Genomic DNA, 27,252 nt, shown 5'->3' with positions numbered 1-27,252 from the left:
AGATACCCTGCAATGTGTGTGACCAACTATGATACTGATAGTGTGCGACCTAGCAAATGGAATTCGATGAACCATGGGTTTGTGGATGACCCATAACCATGATGAACGAAGTCCGAGGATAGAGATACCCTGTAATGCTTATGACCAACTGTGATACTAATAGTGTGTGACTTAGAAAATGGACTTCAATGACAAGGGTTTTGTGCAGTTGACCCATAACCTTGGGTTTGTGTGTAAACCATAACCATGATGAACGAGGGTACGGGGATAGAGATACCCTATAATGCTTGTGGACCAGCTGTGTGACTGACGGTGCATGGCTTAGCAAATGGACCAAGAGATAGTTTGTTTGCCAAACTATTTGGTAGAAATATAGTGGTTTATATTTGTAAATTCTCGCTGTCCAATGAGATGTTGTAAAGCCTTCCTCCACGTACTCAAGTTTCACATTTGTGACTCCCATTGATGTGATTTGATAGTCCCACCATGAAAGATGCCAAATGTTGTTGACTAGTTTAAGGAGAATATTCAAATGTAGAATTTCTATTGTTTCCATTGCCATCACAAACATCTAACAACTTATTTTCAAACTTACAATCCTTGATTGATGATTTTGTATCTTCTATAGCAACATCAATTACATAAATTGACTTAAGCCTTGTGGAACCATCTCTAATAAAGGGAAGAACACTCCACTCGTTTGTTATCTTACCCCACTTATTTAAAATACGGTGTTCTGTACCAATCATAGTAGTTTGTCTTATAATGGTTGCCTCTGGAAATTCTCTAAGAATTACATCCTATGCAACTACTTTTGTTCTCTGTTGTTTAGATGGTGATGTTGAATATGCTCCAAGAAAAGATAATTGTATAAGCCTCATAATGCCTCCCTGCACTTTAGCTATCTTTTCAATATGCTTAGAAATAACTACATTGACCTCTTCAAAACTGAAATTGCATGTCTCATACTCTCTACCAATTAGATTGATGATAACATTAGACGTTGCCATCACTTCCTTGATTGAGCTCTCATCCCATGGATTATATTTCATTGGAAAAATTTGTCCTAGATCATCAATAAGTTTCAAATGGTTGGGTGAATCCTACGAACCTCCAAAGGGAACCATAACTTGAGAATCTATCTTAGCAAGTTGTTGCACAACATATTGACCGAAGAAACTTGTGGCTCTAAAGAAAATTTCAATGATACTGCTGACAGACAATCTCCTTAGAATCTTTCACCTGAGATATGTTCACCCAAGGTTGCACCAAATGATGGACCCCCAATACGATACTGGAAAATAAATTTGATAGGGTAGTGCTTGAGATAGTGGGGCACAAATCCCAAGTTTGAAAATGTTAATGCATTTGGAGACACCACATTATCAACTAAAAGTGAGTGCACATAATCTTGGTTAAAGACCTCAAGTATTGGAAGCATAAATGGGACTTTGTTCAACAATAACTCTCTGGGTGACGAAATAAGCCCAACAAGCGGGATAGGAATTTTTATGAAACAAGGCTCTTCTCGTATCATTTCAAACATTAAGTGGACCAGTTGTTCTATGGTGAACACCTCTAGGCCCCAAGCTCATAAGTCCTTCCCATAATCGTGTCATCATCTTTCAAAGCCGCAATAATAGCATAATCTATTTCTAGGTTGATGATACAGTTTCTAGGCCATTGTCTCCAATACTATCAAGGACCCAGGTATCACGGGAGAAAAATATTGCAAGGATCCAAATAATAGCTAACTTTATTTTCGATGCAACAAAGATTCCCTTGAAAAATCAGCTGTATCAAGTTTCAGTAAACCTTCACTTTATTTTATTTCCATTGAATAAGTGGTCACAAAAACATTTAGTCAAAGAAGATAATGCATCATGATGCCTAGTTAGATTTGTCGTGTTCTCCTAGCCACACGCCAGTTTGGCAATTATGGGGCTTTTCTTTTCAGCTAAGATCCGACACTTAGATCTGATTCGATGAATGTTCAATCATCCCTTCTGATGAATTTGGATCCTTGCACAAAGGGTGTCAAGAAAATTCTTGAGATGGCATCCTCACAATGGCATGATACTTTTCCTATGGAATTCTCAGATGCACGCTGTCAATATCCATTAACTTCATTTTGAATTCTGAAATCTTGTCCTAGTTGGGGATTTTGAACATGAACATAATGGTGTCACCTCTATCATCAGCGTTGATGGTGATGATGTCATCATTGCCGATGCACTTGAACATATTGGCCATGTTACTAAGGTTCATCCCCATGGGCATGTTTCGGTCGCAGTGATAGTGCTCAAAGCCATCAGATCTGAATAATAGGGAAATGAACAGGGAGAAGGTTGTGGCCAAGAAATTGAAGTTAGAATTTTTTATGAGCTTCTTGATGGACTCTAGCATCTTCTACAGATGACTCCCCTGTAGAAGCATTAGTTCCAACATTGTTACAGCGAACACAAATTCTGAGAGAGGACGACTCTTTCCCTTGTGACAGAGCTCGAGAGAAATGTAATTCATTCCATGAGTAGAAAAATTCCATGTGTTTGAAACATGTCTCCTCTTGAAACAACCTCATGGAGGTGTCGAATGATTTGTTTGTCAAGCCCCGTTTTGATCAATTCACAAGCTGCAGTAACTCATGGTTTGAGTATCGGTGCCTGCACAATCATTCTCGTCCAACTTAGAATTCAACAACTTGTGAGTGTTGGGAGTAGGTCCACCATATGGGAAATGAACAAAGTAAGAACAAAACACTCATTCCTAAAACTTCCTATAAACCCCCCCCCCCCCCCCCCAAAAAAAAAATACATTCAGGAGATAAGAAGAATATACGCAAGTTTACACACACCACCACAATAATTCTTTCAAACTCAGGTTCCCATGAAATCATAACCTGACTCTGACATCGCTGATCCAAATCTTGGGGGGTGCCAAGATCTAAAAATTTCAAATGGAAGAAAAAGAGGAGAACACTCAGGAAACAAAACCACAAAGAAACTTTTTATTAAAACATAAAAGAACTATAACAACTACATTGTGGTGGACAATCTGTCCTTTTACAAAATGAGGCTTGTTACTTATAGCCTTATTGAGTTATAATACCATGGGTAAATTCCATGGGTGGATAAATACCATGGTGGAAGAATACCATGGGTGGATGTGTAGAAATTTCTTGTAGATTCAAAATGATAATTGTAATTTACTCAAACAATCGACTTGAATCTACTCTACTCATCAGTGGAAACAATAAACAATCGATGAAATCACAAAGAATACAAGAGAAATAATTCAATCACACATAACACAATGATTTTCTGGGGAAATCCACAACTAAAAAACCCTTTCTATCTGTATATTACATTAATCAAGGAATTTGGATGAATACAATATGCTCTGCTCAGACTTGAGCTCAACCTGCATAAGTATTTTCTATCCTATGCCTGATTGACTACCTTTGGCCAATACTTAGCCAAATTTCCAAGCCTCCAAGCTCCTCATTCCTTGTGTTTTTCCTCAAGGAATTAGCCCCTATTTAATGGGGAAATTCCTCAATTATGAATTGTGCAATCCTTATAGGCCTTCCTCTGACTGCATGCACCATTTGTTTAATTTAGATGCTTTGACAACTGATAGTAAACTGGCCATGAAATCCAATCTCAACTAGGTCTTTCTCTAATCTAACATGCATGAGTTAATCATATGGGTGAATCTTCAGTTTACTGGATGATCACTTTAGGCAACACCACACTCGACTATAGGCAACACCACACTGCACTTCAGGCAACACACCACTATACTACAAGAAACACCACACTACACTTCACGTAGCCCCCCATTATACTTCACGAAACACCACACTATTACAGGCAACACCCCACTACTATAGACAACACCTCACTACTGAAGGCAACACCCCACTACTAGACCTCCCACTAATTCCTCCGTCAGTTGGAACTAGTTTAACCGACTTTAACTCAGTTAGACTTAATTAAATAATTACAAATCAAAATAAACTCAACTAGTGTTCCTAATTGTAGGAGACACTCTACATGACTCTAGTTAGACCCTCAACTTGAATTAACTAATCCAACTAAGTCAAATTAACTTAGTTAACTATTACAAGTTGTCATGAGAGGTGGAATTACAAATTTATTCCCAATTTAATTCAAGGACAAATTAAATTAGAATTTTTTTCTTGATGCTATTTTAAACATCTCTTGTTGTTATTTTCTACACTCACTCTCAATAAGAAATTAATTCACATCTATCCCAATCTAGTACCTTTGGAATGTTCTGCACTCTTGTCACTGTTGTTGTTGCTACTACAACATCTGCAACTAAAAAGCAACCAAAAAAATAAACTGAATCAACTGTGTCTGCAACTGTCTACTGGGAAAGTTGTGTTGTTGCTGACTCTACTACTGAGCATCCTGCTTTGCTTTCAACTTTTCTCTACACTCCTTAGTATATGACAAAAACTAATCCTCCTGCTACTGAATATTGTGGGCCCCTGTAGAAAGGTTGTAGGTTTTAACCCCGTACATAAATTACCTGCATACGAATTCTAAAAATATAAAATAAACAATGGCGAGAGCATAAAACAGATATACATAGATATCTTCCCCTGGATCCCAAAACCGGGACTACCAGATTGATTTTTTATTATGTTCCTTTCAATGTTACAATACATATATATACATGTTGAAGCATCCATAAACCCCAATCCATTAACCCTGGATTAGAACATAACCGTAATTCCCTTGACCGGATCTACAAAACACCATGGACAGTAAACTATCATGTCCAAAACCATGTGCAAAATCCATGCACAAAACCATAGGTAGGTCTGACCACCTAATATAGGGTCCAAAAAAAAAATCTCGAGGCGCTGCCCCGGACCTTGTGCAGGGAGGCTACCACCCCCCTACATAGACCCCTCGATGCAACGTATAGTGGTAGTCATGGAAAGAATTTAACAGAACCCAACAAAGGTAATGATCCATGAGACAAAAAACACCTCAATGGATCTTGCCCAATTTCTAAGACTCTGGAACTAAGGTTTCATATCGCCCCACCTCAGACCTGGAGGTATGGATGCATGTACTCGCTCTTCCCACTTGGCTCAAAAATTTCCCCCACTGGAAGTCTCTGCTTGAGTGGATGTCTCGACTCGGCCTCCTCTATGCTTCTCCAATTGTGGCTACTCCACAACTTGCTAATTTTTCTTCTAAGGTTGCATGTTGAGAGGTAATTCATGCTCCCTCTCAACCACCAAGTCTCTAACCTTTGCCTTGGTCCTCAAGGATTTGCATGGATATTGTACCTAAATTGCATACAGGTTCTTGACTTGCACACTGATCTATTCAATTGTCTCTTGGCAACGTGTCTAAGGAAAAAATTTCCTTTGTTAAATATCACAATGTAGCCACGGTCTTCCAATACTGTGACATAAAAAATATTCTTCTTTAGTCCTGGAACATACATCACATCTATGAGTCTAAGAGGGGAGCCATACTCCCTTTGAAAAGTAAGAGTACCAATACCGGTTGTGCTTTACCTCCCATCATATCCAAACTCTATGTTCTACTTGAGGTATTTCTCCTCCAAGTCACTGGAGAGATTTCTTTTCCCCGTCATATGGAATGAGGAACTGTTGTCGAGATACTGCATGACTCCCATTATAGTGATTGCCATGCATGAAATGAGAGTAAAATCAAGTTATAATTGTGAAGCTAGAGCTTCACCCATTGCTGCTACTGCAGGCTCCTTCTTGCTTGCTTACTTCTGTGGCCATTTCGTGGCATAGTGCTTGAACTCATGACAATGAAAAAACTTTATGTTCGACAAGTCCTTCTTCTTGCTATCCTCCTCACCATGTAACTTCTTTCCCTTGGATTGTTTTTCTTTGCTAACTAATGCAAATTTTTCTTCCACTTCTTTGGATGAGGTCCCATCTCTGGTGTTCCACCCAATCTCTTCTTGCACCAAGTCGAACCAAAAACACCCCCTCTAGTAGATTCTCCCTCCCATTAACCGAGTCCTGATAGTTGTTCCAACTCTTGGGAAGGCCTAGAAGTGTTAGGTTCACCATATCGTCTTAAGAAACTGTAACAATGACACTTCCAAGCTCATCCCGACAATGGGTGAACTTGGTCAAGTACTTCAGTATTGTGTCGTCTTCTTCATCTTGATATTTCTGAGCTTGTCCTTCAGTGCCAGCTTCTTGTGGTCAATGTTGTTTTGAAATAGGTCTTTCAAGGCCTTACCATGGAGGTTCAAGACAATATTATCTCGAATACCTTCTAGGATAATCCTTCTCACCTTTTCCACACACTTTCTCCACTCTACCAGATCCTGAGCATCAACTGCTGGAGGCTTAGGAATATCTTTGTCTATGAATTCCTTAAGCCCGTTGTCTTCCAACACTTCCTCCATCATGTCCTTCCAAGAAATATAATTTGAACTACCCTTAAGGGCATATTCGAGTCTCAATCCATAGAATGACATCCTACTGGCTCTGAAGTATGATACTGCAAATTTAATTTCTCCTGCAAAAGAAAAACTCATAGTCTCCTATTCTATAGTGAATTCTGCTTTGATACCATGTAGAAATTTATTGTAGATTCAAACTACTAATTGTAATTTACTATAATAATAGACTTGAATCTACTCTACTCATCAATGGAAACAATAAACGATCGATGAAATCACGAAGCATACAAGAGAAAGAATTCAATCACACATAACACAATGATTTTATGGGGAAATCCACAACTAAAAAAACCTTGCTATCTATATAGTGCATAGTCAAAGAATCTGGATGAATACAATATGCTATGATCAACCTTGAGCTCATTGTAACAACCCCAGTTAAAAAATCCATGTAAATATTATAAGACCACGGTCATGGGACATGTATTCGAGGATGAATGGTGGGCAAAGACATCCTAGTGTGGGTGTTCATTGTGGTTATTTTGGCTAAGGAAATTGGAAAAGGAAATGGATTTTGAAATGAAAAATGACATTTTTGTCACATTTATTTATGAAAATAATGGAAATTAGGAGAAAAGGAAGGTGAAAGGTCACAAGTTGCATGTGAGGAGGAAAATGAAGGAAAATAATGGAAAATGAAGAAAATAGAGGCCTCATTCATAAAAGGCTTCTAAGGATCAATACACAGACTTTTGTCAGTTCAGTTTTGGAGCTCTCTCATTATTCTCTCTCTCTCATACTCTTGGACACTTAGAGTTTTCTTGGAGCACTCTTGGAGAGTGTGGCATACTTGGAATTTTGAAGCAAGAAGGAAAAGGAAGAGCAGGAAAGCGCAAGAGGACATAGGGATCAACAACTGCAATGGATTTTGCTTGCAGGTACCGAGTTGTATGTATGTTTTCCTGACTAGTTTTGGCATGCATGGCATATGCATGTGGATTTTGATCATGATCTATCATGGCAGGGAGGATTGACAATGGATTGCCTTGCCATTTCCTGGATAGTCATGGAGATTGTGGGTTTATTTCTTTGTTTTATTCTGGTTGGTTCTCATGTTTCCTTTAGCTTGGGTCGAGTTATTAGTTTCTAGAACCCCTGGTTGGAAAAATGCTCTGGAAGCCCTGTAACAACTTGGGTTGAGTTACTAGTCCTGGAAGCCTTGGTTGGACAAACACTCTAGAAGCCCGACGACATATGTGAGTTGAGTTACTACTCCTGGAAGCCTTGGTTGTTATGCTCTTGACCTGCGAGAAGATACTAGAATACCAAATATGCGAAGAAATATACCTAGAACACAGAACAATAAGAAATAATAGCATGTATTTTATTATTTAGAAAGGAAAGCAATGTTCACTTGCCTCTTCGAGGGGGAAACCTCCAATAGAGCTGGGCTCAATTACAAAATAAGACACGACGCTCCTCAAGGGGAGTCTCTATCCTTTATATAGGATTCATACATGCAATACCATGGGTCAGTACCATGGTTCTTATTAATACCATCTATCTAATACCATGGCCCATTTGCAACTAACTGTGGTCCCTTCTTTAAATGCAGGTCAACCACTTACAATTATTAATATGGGATTTATTAACTCTTTAACTAACTATAACTATGACTCAACCCTATTACATAAATAAGGGGGTTAGGGTTGGACCCTAACATGCCCTCCCCCATAAAAATAGCCTTGTCCTCAAGGCTGAAGCTACAGAAACTGTTGAAGAATAGTGGCTGGTTCCCAAGTCACATCTTCTTGAGAGGTATCTTTCCACTTGACGAGGACTTCCTTGATCATGCGACCGTGCAGGTGCCATTCTCGCATGTCAAGAACCTGTTTAGGTTGGAGCTAGATTGAACCTTCTTCATCCAATTCCAGTAAACTGGTTTGAATTATGCAATGGTTCCCAACCACTTTCTTGAGGCATGAGACATGGAAGACGAGATGGATTTTTGTAGTGGGTGGCAAGGCTAGCTTGTAGGCTACTTCTCCTATGCGCTGATGTATTTGATATGTCCGTAGAATTTGGAGAGAATTTCTGAAAACCCTTGTCTTTCAGTTATGTTTGCTTATATGGTTGCAGCCTCAAGAATACCTGATCCCCTTCTTGAAATTTTCACTCTAAACGATGTTGGTCTGCCTATTGCTTCATGCGATTTTGAGCTTGATGGAGATTCTCTTTGAGGTGGGTCAGCATGGTTGCACGGTTTTGTAGGAGTTGATCCACTGCTTGTACCTTCGAGCATCCCTAAATATAAGATGTAGGTGAAGGAGGGAGTTGACCATAAACTGCTTCATATGAAGTCATTTTGGTGGTGGCATGATAGTTAGTATTATACCACCATTCGGCTAGAGGTAACCACTGTACCCATAGATGTTGCTTTTCTGAATTGAAACACCTGAGGTAGGTCTCCAGACATTTGTTGACTGCTTTAGTTTGACCATAAGTAGGGGATGATAGGAAGTACTGAGTTGTAGTTGGGTACCTTGTAGCCTGAAGAGTTCCTGCCAAAAGTTACTGGTGAAGATTGGGTCATGATCAAACACAATGGAAGTGGGCATGCCATGCAATTTGAAGATCTGGTCCATGAAATATTGAGCCACCAAAGTTGGTGTAAAAGGGTGGGGTAGGGCACAAAAATGAGCATACTTAGAAAGTCTGTCCACAACCACCATGATGACTAACTTGTTGCCTGAATTCCGAAGACCTGTAATGAAATCCATAGAAACCTCCGTCTAGATTGAGGTAGGGATGGGCAATGGCTGTAATGTGCCTCGGGATTTGACTGCTTCTCCTTTGTGGTGTTGACACACATCACACTCAGCTACAAAAGTAAGAATGTCCTTTTTCATGCCTGTCCAAAAGAATGAATGTCGAGTGTGAGAATAAGTCTTCTAAAAGCCTGAAAGGCCTGCAGTGGGAGATGAGTGCAACTGTGCCAAAATGCGACTTTTAAGGGTGGATGTTGGTGATATCACTACTTTGTCCTTGTAGCGAAGAATATCATCTTGCCAAGAGTAGCCCGCTATGGAATTTGGATCCGCTTTCAATTTATTAATGAGTTGGGAGAGCAAAGGATGTGAAAACCATTCCTTTCGAGACTCTTCAATCCACTCTGGAATGGGAAGAGAGATTGCTAGCAAGGTGCTTTCCTCCTCAAATTGGCATGATAAAGCATCCGTTATGACATTTTCTCGCCCTTTCTTGTAAATTATCTCATAATCATATCCCAACATTTTGGCTAGCCATTTATTTTATTGTGGCGAGGATAGGTGTTGCTCCAAAAAATATTTAAGGCTTTGATGATCTATGTGGATTTGGAAATGTCGCCCCAATAAGTATGGTCGCCAGGTATCCACTGCATGTAAGATGGCCATCATCTCCTTCTCATAGGTAGATTGTCCCAGATTTGTCCTGCTTAGTTGTTGGCTAGTGAAGGCCAAGGGTCGACCTTCCTGCATTAAGACAACCCCAATACCCGTACCTGAAGCATCACATTCAATCACAAAAGATTTGGTTAAGTTGGGTAGTGCCAATATGGGAGTGGAACACATGGCCTATTTGAGAGCTATAAATCCTTGTTGCACTTCATCATTCCAAAGGAATGAATTTTTCTTGAGAAGGTGAGTGAGGGGTCTAGCAATGCGACCATAATTGTGGACAAATTTGCGATAGTAGCCAGTGAGACCCAAAAATCCTCTCAAGCTCTTCAAGGTATTTGGTTGAGGCCAATCCTGCATTGCCTGGATCTTTTTGGGATCCACCCTGACACCTTCACGCCCCACAATGTGGCCCAAATACTCAACTTCTTCCATGCCAAAAGAGCACTTGGACAATTTGACAAATAATTTATGCTTCCGAAGAAGTTGCAAGAGCAAATCTACATGTTGAAGATGTTTTTCCTAGGTGAGGTTGTGGATGAGGATGTCATTAAAGAAAACAAGGACAAATTTTCTGAGATATGGTTTGAGCAGGTGATTCATGAGGCTCTGAGAAGTGGATGGGGCATTATAGAGACCAAATGGCATGACCAGAAATTCATAATGGTCTTCATGAGTTCAAAAAGCGGTCTTTGGAATGTCTACTTCTTTCATGCGAATTTGGTGATAGCCTGAGCAAAGGTCAAGCTTAGTAAAGAATTGAGCCCCATTTAGTTCATCCAGCAAATCATAAACAACCGGGATGGGAAATTTGTCTTTGACTGTCAGCTTGTTGAGGGCCCTGAAGTCTAGACACATATGCCATTCCCAATCTTTCTTGAGCACCATGACCACGGGCGATGAATAAGGACTAATGTTAGGACAAATGACACTGGCTTCCAGGATTTCCTTGATGATTTTTTCAATTTCATTCTTTTAGACGAAAGGATATCTATATGGGCGCACATTTGGTGGTTGTGCCCCTGGGACGAAAGTAATGCTATGATCATGTTCCCCTCTCGAGGGTGGAAGCTCATGAGGCTTGTCAAAGACCTACAGATGGTTGTTTAAGACCTATTGCATCTCAGGATGAATATGAAGAGAGGTGGCTTCGAAGGCCTGGATGGCATTAAATTGGGCTATAACTCCATGGTGGCCCTTTTTTAACACTTTTTCCATCCTATGTGAGCTGATAATAGAAGGAGCACCTGCTTGGAGTCCACGGAGGGTATGTGTGTGGTTATTCTACTTGAAGCTCATATATAGCTCCTAGAAATCCATTGTGATTGGGTCGAGTGTGCGGAGCCATTCAGCACCCAAGACAATGTCACACCCACCCATGTTGATGGCAAACATGTGGGTCTTTAGGTGATAATCCCCCATTTAAAGTTTGACATTTTCACAGCCTTCACATTTCATTGTCCCCCCATCAGCAACTAGACCTGGAAATTAGAGACTTCTCTAACAAAACAATGCACTGCTTCAGCGACTCTTTGATGGATAAAGTTATGCGTACTACCACTATCAATCAAGACTAATACAGGGCGATGCTTCATAAAACCTCTAATTTTGAGAGTTTGGTGAGAAGAAATTCCTGTCAAAGCATGAAGCGAGATAACTGGTTCTTCAGGTGTAGCTGGGAGCTCATTGTCCAACTAGTTGTCCTCATCTTCCTACTCTGGTCCCTCCAATGGTGGGGCTTCCTCAAATGCACCGTGATCAGTAGCATCAATTTGAAAGAATTTGGGTTCCTTGCATTTATGCCCCGGGGAGTATTTCTCATCACAGTAGCAACACAATCCTTGCTTTTTTCTTTCCGCCATTTCCGCTGGTGACACCTTTTGAACCTTAAGTGTTTGGGTAGTGCTCGGAGCCTGGGTGGGGCGTCCCTTGGCTATGAAATTTGGACAAGTCGACTAGGCCGCTAACGCGTGTTCTACTTCACGAGCTATCTTGCAAGCTGCCAGCCATGAGATTGGGTGTTGTAGTCGGACGTGGGCTTGTATGGCGTCTTTGAGACCACTGATAAAACATTCCAAGTAGAATTCATTTGCTAGACCTCCTGTGCAGAAGGCTAATGCTTCAAAGGCTTTAATATATTCTTGCATTGTGCCAGTCTGTCGGAGCTTAGTAAGACGACCCAAAAAGTTAGATTCATGGTCAAAGCGATCAGAAAGGGATTTTGAGAATATCTGCAAAGCCAGTGGCATTGCATAGTAGCGTTGATGCCACTGCCATCATTTCCATCTTTCTTGGTCCAAGTACAAGCTTCCCACACTTAGCTTAGTCGCATCATCTCTGATGTGATTCAATGTGAAATATTGCTCCATTTGTGCTAGCCATATAGCTGGATGGGAGCCATCAAATTTATACATGTCCAGCTTGGGTGGTTGAAGATGGGGATGTTGGTGGTTTCCATAGAAGTGAAGAGAATGGCTAGACTCGCCCTCAAGGTTTTCATTAAAAGCATATGCCTCTGATTGTTCCCCTGACTTGCCCTTTGTGATTGTGTCAGTTAAGGTCTGGATCTGCTTCGTTAATGTCTGCAACATTTGTTCAAGAGTGTCAATCTTCTCATTCGCCATAGCTTGAGCTTTGGTTTGTACCATGCACCGATCTGGTGCACTGGTCGTTACTGTGAAAAGAAAATTGGGATCACTTGAAATTTTGACACTGACAAGTGAATGGTACCCCCTTGCTCAGCCCGTCAACCTGATTCTTATGGGCTAAGTCTCCTATAAGCGTCCTGAGAGGGTCTCACTTAGGAATACTGCAGTAGCCGATTCCTAGAAAAGTTAATTCTGCCCAATGTCCTGCGAGAATCATGCCTAGTATAGGAGCCACACAAATAGTCAGATCTGTCGGGGAAACCCTCAACTGCAGAGTATGGGTAGGAATGTCGCAGTGATCGAACCCCTACTGCTAGATCTGAATGGCAGATCTGATTGTTGTGACTGCTACAGAACCCAAACTGCTAGATTTGAATGGCGGATCTGATAGATCTGATTAGCAGATCTAATAGATCTAAATGGCGGAACTGATTGTTACGGCAATGACAGAACCCAACCTGCTAGATCTAATTTGGCAAAGATGATGCGTGATCTAGAGAGAGACAAGAGAACTATGGTCTGAAGGAGTGTCAGGTGCTACAGATTGCAATATACATAAGGGTCTGACAGTAGTACTTGGCCCAATCTTTCAGGGCACTAACCAAGGAGGATCAACCGTACCCTTAGCCGTACAACCCGACTACCCTATTGTACGCGCGAGTAATCTCCCCAAGTGCTGTTCTCGGTGTACTGTAGCAGCAAGATGGCTGACGGTTTATCTATGGCGAGGTTTCAAGAGAGCCTAGGGGGCTTCCGATATACCCAGAGGGTACTTGGAAGGCAGTTCGTGCACGGTTCTGTCTAATGCGCTACTACTCGAAGGGGTACCCACAGGGGTTACAAGGGAATCCAACAAGCGTGACCACCTCTTGTATTTCCTATGTGCATGCCTCCCCAAATACGTAGGTTTATGCTCTCAATGACAAATCCCGTGGTTTAAAGACGCTGGAACACGTCTCTAGCCAAAAAAAAAAAAATCTGCTGAAAATGGAGATCCCACCGGCCCTGGAAAGTGCTTTGATACCACTTGTTATGCTCGTGACCTGCGAGAAGATACCATAATACCAAATATGCAAATAAATATACCCAGAACAAAGAATAATAAGAAATAACAACGTGTATTTTATTATTCAGAAAGGAAAGCAATGTTCACTTGCCTCTTCGAGGGGGCAACCTCCAATAGAGTTGGGCTCAATTACAAAATAAGACATGACACTCCTCAAGGGGAATCTATATCATTTATATAGGATTCATACATGCAATACAATGGGTCAGTACCATGGTTCTTATTAATACCATCTATCTAATACCATGGCCCATTTGCAACTAACTGTGGTCCCTTCTTTAAATGCGGGTCAACCACTTACAATTACTAATATGGGCTTTATTGACTCTTTAACTAACTATAAATATGACTCAGCCCTATTACATAAATAAGGGGGTTAGTGTTGGACCCTAACATTGGTTGGAACAAATGCTTTGGAGCCCTGGAAGGTTTGGATAGAGACCAATATGATGATGGTTTTGTGATGTCTGACCATGAGGTGGAATCATTGTTTGATGGGTTGAGGTGGATGGCCTCTAGAAGCCCTAGATGGTTTTGGATTGATGTGTTCTATGAGATCCCATATTCATGCTTGGAATATGGCACGGGGGTGAATGGCTGAAGAGAGATTTGGCTCAACCATTCTACGATCGAGTGGAACATGGAAGTCCCATCCCGGGTTTGGATTTTGCATCATCAATATGAGGTTATTTCTCCTTATATTTCTATGAATATTATACTGGTTTATATGTGGATCATATGGCTATGATTTCCTTGGTATTTCTGTTGCTATTATGCTAGTTATGTATATGTTTTATGACAATAGCTATGTATGGCTCTCATCATGTTTTTACTTGTAAATGGATGAACAATGTATCTATGACCTAATGGATGAAATGATAGCCAATGTGTTGAGGCATCAATGCTTCTTACCGATTCTCAGCTAAGTATGAGACCCCTATGCTTAGATATATTATTTACACCTGTAGATTACATATGTGTGATATGTTTGACGAAATGCCTGTCATGGCTAGTAGGGGTCCAGTCAAGGTCTTATTCAATTAACTACATTTGTATTGTCATTTCCCTGTTATCTTACTATTCTGAAGGTGTCATTCAATTTTGGGCAGTGACCTGGGCTCTGGCCTTAAAAAAATGGCTCAAATCTAGGGTACGTTGGCACAAAACTGAGCAAAATAGTCCCTAGATGCTAGCATGCCTTGTCATGAGAGCATCCAGAGCCTCCTGGATGCTAACAGGCCTATAGCATGGGAGCGTCTGGGGGTCAAGTGGTCTAAAATCTTAGTGGGACCCAGGGGCTGATTGGAAGAAAGGTTAGGATGGCTCCTGAGGGTCCTAATCCTGATGTTGAAGGTTAATATAGTGTGTTTCCATCAGTTCCACTTCCTTAACGTGACTTAGGAGTTCAAATCATATCATTTTGGCCTCTCATCGCATGTTTACCCCGATTGGCCAGTTATTTGGGTAGATGTGGGAGGAGGGTGTTACAGAGTGGTATCAGAGCAGGTTGTGCTCTCTTTGGGTCATATTTGATACTATAGAGTGGTATCAGAGAATGGTTCACCCCTCAGACTGGATGTGCTATGTGTGTTGTTCATTCATTCATGTCGGTTGCATGTGTGACTCTTATGATTGTACTCCATGTGCTTATTGCATTTGCATGGTGTTGATCATGGTTGTAGTGATGTCACCATATGGAAGTTGATGGTGTTGTTGTGGGATGCATCGTCATGAGTGTATGACTGGTTACATGTCATTATATGTCGTTTACATGTATCATTCTTGTATGCTTGGTTACGTGTATCATTCTTGTAGGCTTGGTTACAAGTATTGTTAGTTTATGTTTGATTATATTTGTTTATGCTTGTGTGTTATGGATTACGCATTGCTTATGCATGTTAATTTTTTTCATTTGGTCAAGTGTACAATGATGTAATGGTGGTTGTCATGCATGAGGTCGTGGTATGCATGTTTATAAGGTCATGCATTGATGACTGGACCGTATCTAGAATGATGGTTGCATGATTATATGCTTATGTGTTATGTTTCTATATGATGTCATCATTATGTTATACATGTATCATGCTAATTTGCTGATATTATAGACAAGGTATCCTCCCTGAGCTATGCTAAGGTATGTTGGTTTATTGTGATTTGGTTTAGCTGCATGATATACCTTGTAGGAAGAAATATCCAATGGATAGTAAGATGGTAGACTACAAAGACTCTCCCTATGAATTAGACGAGTAGTATGGTGTTAGGAAGTCTTCTGATTTGGCAGATACACTGAAAAGATTAAAGGAAGAAATAAGGAGTTGTAAGGCAGATAATGACAAAATCATACAGACACAGGAGAAGCTAGCAGAGGTAAATGCAGTGATACTTTAGAGTTTGTTAGATTTACAACGACAAGAACCACGTCGGATTAGCCATGAGTAGGAGGACAAAACTAATGGGCCATATGGTAGTAGTTTACATGGTGGTCACAGGTCGGATATAGATGACACAGTGAGAGATGGCAGATTGTTGGACACTCTGGATAGGAGAAGGGATAGACACATGTACTATTCTAGTTCTGGTTCAAATAGGCACTATGATTGTCACCGTTATCATCCTTATATGAGGAGTGATAGGGGATACTTGACAGATGAGTTTAAGAAAGCAAAGCTACCTAGTTTTGATGGAGAGATGAAGAAACCACAGGATGCAGAGGCATGGTTTCTTGACTTGAGGAAGTTCTTCAGGTTACATGATTACTCAGAGAACATGAAAGCTAGAGTAGCTACATTCAGTCTTAAATGGTAAGCATACATTTGTGGGAAGATGTGAATAATGTCAGATGTATTCATGAGGAGGACTTGACTTGGAGTGAGTTCGAGAGGTTGTTCAAGAAGAAGTATCTGTAGAGAGATACTTTGATGACAGTGCAAAATAATTCTATGAACTAAAGATGGGATCGATAACAGATGAGGAGTACACTAGCAAGTTCTTGGAGCTACTAAGGTATGTGCCTTACCTCACGAAGGATAAGGCTAAGATTTAGAGGTTCATTAGTGGATTATCGATTACATTCAAAGACAAGATTGAGTCCGATGAGCCTAAATCATTGGAGGAGACCATCCGAAAGCTAAGGCATTGTTATGAGCAATTGAAGCGCAGATCTAAGACCAAGCAAGACTGGAAAGGTAATGGAAAGAACAAAGGAAAATGGGACAGAAATTGAACAAGACCTCAGGGTACAGGTAATAAAGAGAATGTAGTGCCATCTAAGAAGTTCAATGCATCAGACAAAGGATAGGGATTTCGATTGGAAGAACAGAATAAGGATGTAGGCTAGAAGCCTATAAAGTGTTGGAATTGTGGGAAATCATCACAGGAGAGATTGTTTGCAAAATCAGGGTGGTAGGCCTTAGATATATAGTGCACAAGACGCAAAAACTGTTGGGGATGTTGGTCAGAGCGTTCCTCGTATCTATGCAACATTGGATAACAAACATGTAGACCATTAGGCATCTATCATTGAGATGGATGGTAAGCTTTGTGATCAAGTTATTTCTATTTTGATTGACCCTAGATCTAATTATAGCTATGTTAGTCCTGACTTGGTGGATAAGTGTGGTTTGAGTAAGGAATTGCATGCAAAATCTTGGTTAGTGCAGTTAGCTACAAGTACAAAGAAGCGAGTTCACCATTGGGTAAGAGCTTGTGCATTTGATTTGAATGGTATGCCTACCACATCACATTTGAATGTATTACCGTTGGGATCATACAGTATGTTGTTGGGCATGGATTGGTTATACCTTCATAGAACCAAGGTGGATTGTTATTACAAAGCTATTAAGTGCTTGGATGACAATGGAGAACCCAGAGTCTTACAAGGAAAGAAGAAATCCACATCAGTTAGGATGGTGACGACTATGTAGGAAAAGCATCATCGTAGGAAAGGGTGTGTGTTATTTGCAGTGCACATTTCTAGTGACAAAGGTAAGGAAGTTGAGGATGTGGATGTTTTGAGCAAGTATGAAGTTCTACAACAATTCCAGGATGTATTTCTTGAGGATATTTTAGAGTTGCCACCTCACAGGGAGGTAGAATTTTTTATTGAGTTAGTTCCAGGGGCAACTCCAACATCAAAGGCACGTTATAGGATGAGCACACCTAAGTTGGTAGAGTCGAAGTTGCAGTTGAAAGAAATGTTGGACAAGGGATACATTAGGCCAAATGTATCACCATGGGGCGCATCGATATTGTTTGTGAAGAAGAAAGATGGTACTATCAAATTATGTGTTGACTACAAGAAGCTGAACAAAGTGACCATCAAGAACAAATATCCATTACTAAGGATTGATGACTTGTTTTCTTAGTTGAAGGGAGAAGAAGTGTTCTCGAAGATTGATTTGAGATCCGAATATCACCAGGTATGCATCAAAGAGGAGGACATTTACAAGACAACTTTCTGGACTAGGTATGGGAATTATGAGTTTGTTGTAGTTCCATTCGGTTTGGCTAATGCTCCAGCTATGTTTATGTGCTTGATGAATAGTGTGTTGTGTCTGTATTTGGATAAGTTTGTTATTGTGTTCATTGATGACATATTGGTATATTCTAAAAATGAGGAAGAGCATACCGAGCATTTAGTAGCAGTGTTGAGGTTGTTGAGAGAGCATCAGTTGTATGCTAAGCCCAACAAGTGTAGTTTCTTCAGAACTAAGGTACATTACTTGGGACATGTTGTCTCCAAGGAGGGCATTGCAGTAGATCCATAAAAGATAATGGCAATCATGGAATGGGTAGTTCCTAGGAATGTAGACGAGGTGAGATCCTTCATGGGGTTGGCAAGTTATTACCGAAGGTTCATCAGGAACTTCTCACATATTGCTTCTTATCCTATCACATCATTGCAGAGAAAAGGTAAGAAGTTTGAGTGGACAAAGGAGTGTGAGGCTAGTTTGGAGCAGCTTAAGAATTTGTTGACACATGCACCAGTGCTAAAGATTGCAGATCCGGAAAAAGAGTTTGTAGTATGCACAAATTCTTGCAAGAAAGGACTTGGTGGATTCCTTATGCAGGATGGAAAGGTGGTATGCTATGAGTTACAAATGTTGCATGAGCATGAGCAGAACTACCCCACACATGATCTTGAGTTGGCAGCAATCATACATGCATTGAAGATGTGGAGGCACTATCTTTTGGGCAGGAGGTTTACATGATCACATTGGGTTGTAGTATTTATTTGACCAACCGAATCTGAATGGAAGATAGGCTTGGTGGTTGGCTACGATCAGTCAGTTCGATTTTGAGATTAGAAACATAAAAGGTAAAGAGTGTTGACCTAGATTGTCATTGATGTCAATATGGCAATATTCTGGATGAGTAAACAATGATGTGAAGCCAAGCAGAGCGGATCCATGAAGAAACAGGAGCAAGAAGGCAAGGAGCAAAGCCATCAGAAGAGGAACACATCAGAGGAGTATTGCAGAATATCGAAAGTCATAGGAGCTATCAAGAGAAGCATATCGGAAGAGTTCATTGGAAACATGTTATCGGAAGCCATCATGAAGCCAAAGCGTAAGAGGAAGAGGTCATTGGAAGCAAAGAGGAACGTATTAGAGCAGAGAATATTGGAAGTTGTCAGTCATGGAGTCGTATTGGATGGAATTAAGAGATGAACAGTGGAGATGAGTTTTCATTCTAGTGGAAAAGGAATTCGGAGGAGAGTCGTGGAGCCGTCAATGGTTGAAGCTCTACGGTCATTGGAAGCGAATCAATTCGAGGCGTTAACCAAGACGAAGGGAAGATTTAAAGCTATAAGAGGGATTTCAGGCGGATGCAAAATGGTAAGCGGTATTTAGAGGAGAGCGCCTGATTCAATTCAATGGTTGACACGTAGCAACTAGAGGAGAGAGAAAAATCACTCATTTCGGGCGGGAAACTCTTGTGCAAGTAGTCCACCCGAAATCACTATAGACCATCGAATTTTGGGGGTTGAAATGGACCCGACTGCACCATTGTAATATGCCCTAATGTTATATCGCGTCTGCCGCGTCGGGAGTTATGTATCGCAAGTGTTTAAGGCCTTGTCATATTAAAGCTCCGATTGCGATATCGCAAGTCTCAAAGGCATGAAAACCTGCGTTTGCGATATGTATATATATATATATATATACGGACCCGATAAGTGTATTAACTTCTGTTTAATGTAATATCACATCCGGTTCAATCTCAAGTCTTGAAGGAGTGTAACGATATAAACTGTTGATTGCGATAAGGTGATGGACCCAACAGAGTTATTAACAACTAGTTAATAACATAATCGCATCTGCTCCATTGGCAGCAGGGGAATCGCTATCGGCCATCGGCTTTACTATGGGCACGACTTATAAAGACCTCTAGAATGTTGCGATTACGATTGTGGGTTTAAAGGAATAACTCTGACTGTTCATGAATGTTGATATTGCCATAAAGAATAAGTATATTGTTGGAATAATAATAAAGATGGCCTCTCTTCCTAATTAATGTGTCCTATGAGTATTGATGAATTCGAAGAGACAGAGGAAGCCGAAGAGTGAGCGCAGAGGAAGCTGAAAGATCAAGCGAGCGTTGAGGAAGCCGAAGCTCAAGTGAGCAAGGAGGAAGCCAAAGGTCAGGTGTATCAGGCATATAAAATAGAGAACAAGGAAAGTTTAGGGTGGTGGGCGAACTGTAAGAAACAAAGGAAGTCAAAGTTCTGATAGAAGTGGAAGGAACAGGAGGACAAAAGTAAGTCATAGGTCCAGCAGGGTTCGAGTAGAGAATTGCAACCAAACAGATCCAGACAGTTTACAGCAGAGGGTTGGTGCCTCAGAACTGAAAGGATTGGTGTCCTGGGAGTTGGTGCTCCTAAATTCAAGGTTGGTGCCTTGACAAGACAGAGTCGGTGCTTTGGAGGTTGGAGCCTCACAAAGAGTCCAAGTTGGTGCTTGGCAACTGATTGAAACCATATATATATATATATATATATATATATATATATATATATATATATATATATATATATATATATATATATATTGTACTTGATTTATTGCAAAGATCACATTAATAAAAGCATCTATTCCTATTATCTATTTCTGTGTTCCAAATATAAATGTTTTTAACTGACAAAAATAATAATTGAAAATAAATATTGATTCACCCCCCCCTAGTATTTCCAACAAAGAGAACATGGTGGCAGATGCCCTTAGCAAGCAAATACAGGTAAATCACTTAGTAGTTATGAGCTCCTATGGGACAAACTTACATGATAGGATTTTGCAGGCAAGTCAGCAAGATTTCAGGTATATGGAGATTATGCATAGGTTGCAGTGGAGTTCGGATAGTAGTACAGGTACAGGTATAGGTGGTGGTACATGTACAGGTACAGTTGGTAGTACATGTAGAGGTACAAGTAGTAGTACAAGTACATGTACATGTCGTGGTACAGGTATAAGTACAAGTGCAGGTGCACAAGATGTGGACTATTGCCTTACAATAGATGGATTGGTTAGATTCAAAGATAGGATATATGTGCTAGACAGTAGTGAGCTCAAGAAGGTGATCTTAAGGGAGTTTCATGCAAAGCCATATTCAGGTCACCCAGACTATCGGGAGACATTGACCACAGTGAAGATATTTTATTATTGGCTGAATCTGAAGAAGGATGTAACATAGTTTGTGGCTAGGTGTTTCAATTGTCAGTGTGTGAAGACACAGTGTAAACATCTAGGTGGACTGCTACATCTGATTGTGATTCCAGAATGGAAATGGGAGGTCATTTGCATGGACTTCATCACAAGTTTTTCGAGGACAATGAGACAACATGATTTCATCATGGTTGTTGTGGATAGGTTAACAAAAATTGCGCACTTCATTCCAGTGAAGTCTACATTCTCAGCTAGCGATCTAGCACAGACATTCAAAAGAGATGTGGTAAGATTGCATGGTGTTCCAAAGAAGATTGTGTTAGACATGGATGCAAATTTCACTTCCAAGTATTGGAAGGATTTATTTGTGGGTTTGGGTACAGAGTCGGCCTTCAGTACAACTTATCATCTGCAGACAGATGGACAGACTAAGAGGGTCAACATGATATTGGAGGACATGTTGAATATGTAGTACGTGATGCATCAGCAATGAAAGTGGGAAGAGTATCTTCAACTGGTAGAGTTCACTTACAACAATGGGTATCAAGAATCTTTGAGGATGAGTCTGTTTGAGGCATTGTATGGGTGGAGTTGCAATACTCCTATTAGTTGGAGTGATCCAGTTAACAGGGCGTTGATTGGATTGGACATGTTGGCGGACATGGAACAAGAAATGCAGGTAATCAAGAAAAATCTAAAGGCATCACATGATAGGCAAGAGATCTATGCAAATCGAAACAGGTTATTCAAGGATTTCCAGGTTGGGGAACATGTGTACTTGGACATCAAACTGAAGAAGATCTCCTTACGGATTGGATCATGTGCCAAGCTGGCACCCTGGTTTTTTGGACCCTTTAGTATTATTGAGAGGATTGGGCCAGCAACCTATAGAATTGCATTGCCTCTAATAGTGAAAATCCATGATGTTTTCCACGTGTCATTGCTTAAGAAGTATGTTAAATATGTTGATCATGTGATTGATTGGTCTATATTGTAGGTGGAACCAGATGGATAATTCCAGCCATAGCCTCAATGTATATTGTTGAAAAATTTGCTCATGCTCCATAACCGAGCAATCAAGCAAGTTAAGGTGCAATGAAAGCACTTTGGACTCGATGAAGCTACATGGGAGATGGCAGATCAGATGCAGGCTATATTTCCTTCTTTGTTTTCTAATTGAGGCAAAGCAGTTTTGGTATGGTGTTTTGGCATATGTCTTGGTATATGTTTTGGTACATGTTTTGGTGATGTTTGGTATATGCCGCCATGAGATATGTTATAAATATCCAATAAGCGGTATGGGTGTCATGTCATTATGATGTTATGTTTTTTATGCTTTCATGTTGGTTTGCTTCTCAGCAGGTTGATCATTGTAAATAATACAACGAGCTAAGTTATAAAGCTCCCTCAACAACATGTTTTGCTTACAATAGTTTTGTGGTTATAGGTGTTGTTGAACACCGAGGATAGTGTTCCCCCAAGGGGGAGGGTTATGTAACAACCCTGATTAAAAAATCCATGTAAAATATATAAGACCACGGTCATGGGACACATATTCCAAGCTGAATGGTGGGTAAAGACATCCTAGTGTGGGTGTTCATTTTGGTTACTATGGCTAAGGAAATTGGCAAAGGCAAAGGATTTGGAAAGGAAAAATGGAATTTTTGGCACATTTATTTATGAAAATAATGGAAATTAGGAGAAAAGGAAGGTGAAAGGTCACAGGTTGCATGTGAGGAGTAAAATGAAGGAAAATAATGGAAAATGAAGAAAATAGAGGCCTCATTCATAAAAAGGCTTTTGAGGATTAGTACACAGACATTTGTCAGATTAGTTTTGGAGCTCTCTCATTATTCTCTCTCTCTCATACTCTTGGACACTTAGATTTTTCTTGGAGCACTATTGGAGACTTTGGCATACTTGGAGTTTTGGAGCAAGAAGGCAAAGGAAGAGTAGGAAAGAGCAAGAGGACATCAAGATCAACAACTACAACATATTTGGCTTGTAGGTACCGAGTTGCATGTATGTTTTCCTCACTATTTTTGTCATGCATGACATATGAATGTAGATTATTGGTCATGATCTGTCACTGGCATGGAGGATTGCTTGGATTGACAGTGGATTTCCTAGCCTTTCCATTCCCTGGATAGCCATGGATATTGTGGGTTTATTTATTTATTTTTTTGTTGGTTCTCATGTTTCCTTTAGCTTGGGCTGAGTTATTAGTCCCTGGAAGCCTTGGTTGGGCAAACACTCTAGAATCCCTATAACAACTTGGGTTGAGTTACTAGTCGTGGAAGCCTTGGTTGGAAAAACACTCTGGAAGCCCTTGGTGGGTTGAGTTACTAGTCCTGGAAGCCTTAATTGGACAAATTATCTGGAAGCTTGACGATAGGTGTGGGTTGAGTTACTTGTCCTTGAAGCCTTGGTTAGATAGCTATGATGGTTTTGTGATGTCTGATCGTGAGGTGGAATCACTGTTTGATGGGTTGAGGTGGATGGCCTCTGGAAGCCTTGGATGGTTTTGGATTGATGTGTTCTATGAGATCCCACATTCATGCTTGGAATATGGCACAGGGGTGAATGGATGAAGAGAGATTTGGCTCAGCCATTCTACGGTTGGGTGGAATGTGGAAGTCCCATCCCGGGTTTGGATTTTGCATCATCAATATGAGGTTATTTCTCCTTGTATTTCTATGAGTATTATACTAGTTTATATGTGGATCATATGGCTATGATTTCCTTGGTATTTATGTTGCTATTATGTTGGTTATGTATATGTTTTATGACAATAGCTATGTATGGCTCTCATCATGTTTTTACTTGTAAATAAATGAAAAATGTATCTATGACCTAATGGATGAAATGGCAGCCAATGTGTTGAGGCAACAATGCTTCGTAGGGATTCTCAGCGAAGTATGAGACCCCTATCCTTAGATATCTTATTTATACCTATAGATTACATATTCGTGATATGTTTGACGAAATGCCTGTCATGGCTAGTAGGGGTCTAGTCAAGTTCTTATTCAAGTACCTGCATTTATATTGTCATTTCCCTATTATCTTACTATTCTGAAGGTGTCATTCAATTATGAGAAGTGACATGGGATCTGGGCTTGAGGGCTCAAATCTCAGGGATGCTAGCACAACACTGAGCAAAATAGTCCCTGGACGCTAGCATGCCTTGTGATGAGAGCACTCAGAGCCTCTTGGACGATGGATTACCTATAACATGGGAGCATTTGAGGGTCAAGTGGTCTAAAATCTTAGTGGGACCCAAGGGCTGATTGGCAGAAAGGTTGGGATGGCTCCAAAGGGTCCTAATGCTGATGTTGAAGGTCTATATGGTGTGTTTCCTTCAGTTCCACTTCCTTACCGTGAATTAGGAGGTCGAATCATATCATAGTGGCCTCTGGTCACATGTTTACCCCAGTTGGATGGTTACTTGGGTAGATGTGGAAGGAGGGTACTACAAGTATTTTCTATCCTCTGCCTGACTGACTACCTTTGGCCAATACATAGCCAAATTTCCAAGCCTCCAAGCTCCTCATTCCTTGCATTGTTTGTCAAGGAATTAGCCCCTATTTAATGGGGAAATTCCTCAATTATGAATTACACAATCCTCATAGGCATTCCTCTGACTGCATTCACCATTTGTTTAATTTAGATGATTTTACAACTGATAGTACATTGTCCCTGAACTTGAATATTAACTGGGTCTTTCTCTGATCTAAAATGCATGAGTTAATTATGAGTGAATCTTCAATTACTAGATGGTCACTGCAGGCAGCACCACACTCGACTGCAAGCAACACCACACTGTACTGCAGGCAATACCACATTGCACTTCAAGCAACACCCAAATTGTGCTATAGGAAGCACCACACTGCACTTCAGGAATCACCCCACTGTACTTCAGGTAGCACCATAGTACTAAAGGAAACACCCCACTACTACTGGAAACACCCCACTATTGTAGGACGCACCCCACTACTGGACCTCCCACTAATTCCTAGATCAGTTAGAACTAGTTTAACTGAATTTAACTCAGTTAGGCTGAATTAAATAATTACAACTCAAAATAAACTCAACTAGTGTTCCTAATTGTAGGAAACGCTCTACATGACTCTAGTAAGACCCTACACTCGAATTAACTAAGCCAACTAAGTCAAATTAACTTATTTAAATATTACAAGTTGTCATGAGATGTGGAATTACAATTTTATTCCCAATTTAATTCAAGGACAAATTAAATTAGGATTTTTTTCTTGATGCTATTTTTAACATTTCTTGTTGCTATTTTCAACACGATGCCACTTTCCATTCAGATCAATTTATATGTGCCAATCGCTTGAGCCATAACCATATTTCATCTGTTTGACTAAATTAACATCTCTCTTGTATCTCGCTGAGAATGTATACATTGTTTGTTGTTCTTACTCCTTTTCCCACAAGCTTTCCCGAAGAAAATTTTCTTATTTCATAATCCTTGGCATGAAAGACGATATCATGTCCTTCGTCACATATTTGGCTGATGCTTAGAAGATTGTGTTTGATTCCTTCAACAAATAATGCATTTTTTTCTTTTCCTTTACCATTTATGAGACTCATTATGCCTTTTCCAACAAAATTAGTAGATTCACTTCCAAAAGTCAGATTTCCATCCTTCTTGTTTAGCGAGATGAAATTATTTTGATCACCACTCATATGCCTAGAACATTCACTATCTACAAACCATTTTTTTCCCTCATTTTTTGCACACAAAGGTAGATCACACTTTTCAGGGGTGGATTCTTTATTCTTCCTTCTCCGTACCCTTTCTCTTGGTTCTAGTAGACAATTTTGTGCTTCATGGCGTGGATTATTGCATTTAGAGCATTCTAGACTATACTTTGAAAGAGGAGAAAATGATTTGTAAGTCCTGATTTGGTTTTGTCTCCTTGAATAAATAGTATTATTTTGGTAGTCAACATTATTGCCTCCATAAGCCTTGCAATGCTTATCTTGATGACCAAAATTTTTAAAAAAGGTAATAATGGCCAAGGAAAATAGTTTGATACCTGTTAGTATAAGCTTGGCTTGATGTGACATTCTTCTCTAGATAAGATAGCTTCTCATTCCTTGTATTATTGTGAAGAGGTATTTTTGGCATGTCATTTGGATAAAACTTCTTCTCAATTCTTGGATGACTGAGAAGAGAATCAACAAACTTCTTGGTTCTTCTTCATGATGGGTATTAGTGTTCTCCCTTGAATTAGATGATTCACCTATATAGCCAATTCCTGATTTGTCATGTTGTGGTCTTTGAGAGCTGAGGATGACATCTAGTGTTGATAACTTTTCAACCTTTTGTTGACCTTATCCAATTTTCCTTTCAGAGGGACTACTTCAGCTTCTAATTTCTCGCAGTTCTGTTCCTTTTATTTTAGCTTGTTTTTCAATAATTCTTCTATCCTCTTTGCTTTTTATTTTTTGGTTTTGAGAGAGATGATTTCTTATGATAATTTTCCATTATTTTCCCTTAGTTTTTCATTCTCTTCAATGGAAATAATAAACAATTCATCCACATTTCCTTCTTCGTCTTCTTTAATTTTATCTGTGTCATCTGTGAATACCATGATTAATATTTCTTTGCTTCTTGCATAATCATCATCAGAATCAGAATCATCACTATCTTGTTTGGAGAAGAAATTCCTTTTGTTTTATCCTTTCTTCTTGAATGTTCTATTCCTAGGTTCATCAAAATCAAAATCAACACTACCTTGTTTAGAGAAGAAGTTATTCTTGATTGAACCTTTCTTTTCTAATTTCCTTCTCTTAGGTTCATCTTCATCATCACTTTCATCCTTGAAAGGACAATTTGAAACACACTATCCTATTTTTCCACATTTAAAACAAATGAGATGGTACTTACCTTTGAGTTTGGACCCTTTATTCAACTTCTTGAGAAATTGTGCCAATTATGTTTCAATATCAAAATCATCGTTGTAGTAGTCACAACT

The 27,252-nt window shown here is 39.9% G+C and overlaps 1 pseudogene; it reads right to left on the bottom strand.

Annotated features, from left to right (window-relative positions):
• The window catches only part of LOC149229714 (NADH dehydrogenase [ubiquinone] 1 alpha subcomplex subunit 9, mitochondrial pseudogene), a 103,073-nt pseudogene that overhangs the window by 8,996 nt on the left and 66,825 nt on the right, over positions 1–27,252 (bottom strand).

Source organism: Pinus tabuliformis, chromosome J (genome assembly GCF_031772625.1).
Source record: "Pinus tabuliformis cultivar Carrire ecotype Pingquan chromosome J, CPIR1, whole genome shotgun sequence".
In the NCBI taxonomy this organism is placed as follows: Eukaryota; Viridiplantae; Streptophyta; class Pinopsida; order Pinales; family Pinaceae; genus Pinus; species Pinus tabuliformis.
Note: the sequence above shows the minus strand (reverse complement) of the source record. Positions and strands in the feature narration are given on the sequence as shown.